Below are 634 nucleotides of genomic sequence, written 5' to 3'. Positions count from 1 at the left end.
TTACACATTAAAATAAAGTGTTTTTTTACTTTGACTTTGATTATTTGTCCCAGACTCATTTACTTTCCTGTTCAACAGTTCTTCTGTATTAGATTCAGTCCAAACTCTCTTTTGATGAAGATTCATAAAGTGATTCAGTCAAAACTGGACATTAAAAAGCAAACGTGTAAAAACAGTGAAACTCAGGGTGACAAACGTTTATCATGAATGAAAATAACAGTCAAAGATCAACAACTGAAGAAACATGTTCAGACTGAAACAGGAACAAGCGTTTATTGACCATAAACTACAATAACATGATTAAACTGTAATAAAACATGTGAATTAACAGTGAAATACTGGAGGTGACAGTAGATTAATGTTCATTTTACAGTTATCTCTATGATTATATAGATGATGTGTTATTCATCTCACATTATTGATTATAATAATCCTCTGAGATCCAGCAGTTTTAATTAGATCATCTGAAGGATTTTAATAACACATTGTGCACAAATAAAGTGTGTGAATATCAATAACGGTGATAATGCAGTAACACACACAATCAGTTACACAACTGGAGAAATGACAATTTAGTGTGTGTGTGTGTGTGTGTGTGTGTGTGTGTGTGTGTGTGTGTGTGTGTGTGTGTGTG

General features: G+C 32.5%; 1 protein-coding gene across 2 annotated transcripts in view; it reads right to left on the bottom strand.

Moving 5' to 3' along the window:
• Window positions 1-247: 247 nt before the first annotated feature.
• The window catches only part of LOC311295216 (NACHT, LRR and PYD domains-containing protein 3-like), a 49412-nt gene continuing 49025 nt past the window's right edge, over window positions 248-634 (bottom strand). For both annotated transcript variants that reach the window (XM_084416476.1, XM_084416477.1), the window contains one exon: window positions 248-634. This exon is cut by the window's right edge. The gene's annotated coding sequence lies outside the window, so the exon portion shown is untranslated.

The sequence above is a fragment of the Rutilus rutilus genome (genome assembly GCF_951802725.1).
Source record: "Rutilus rutilus genome assembly, chromosome: 1".
NCBI lineage: Eukaryota > Metazoa > Chordata > Actinopteri > Cypriniformes > Leuciscidae > Rutilus > Rutilus rutilus.
The sequence above is the reverse complement of the archived record's forward strand: the minus strand, read 5'-3'. Positions and strand labels throughout refer to the sequence as shown.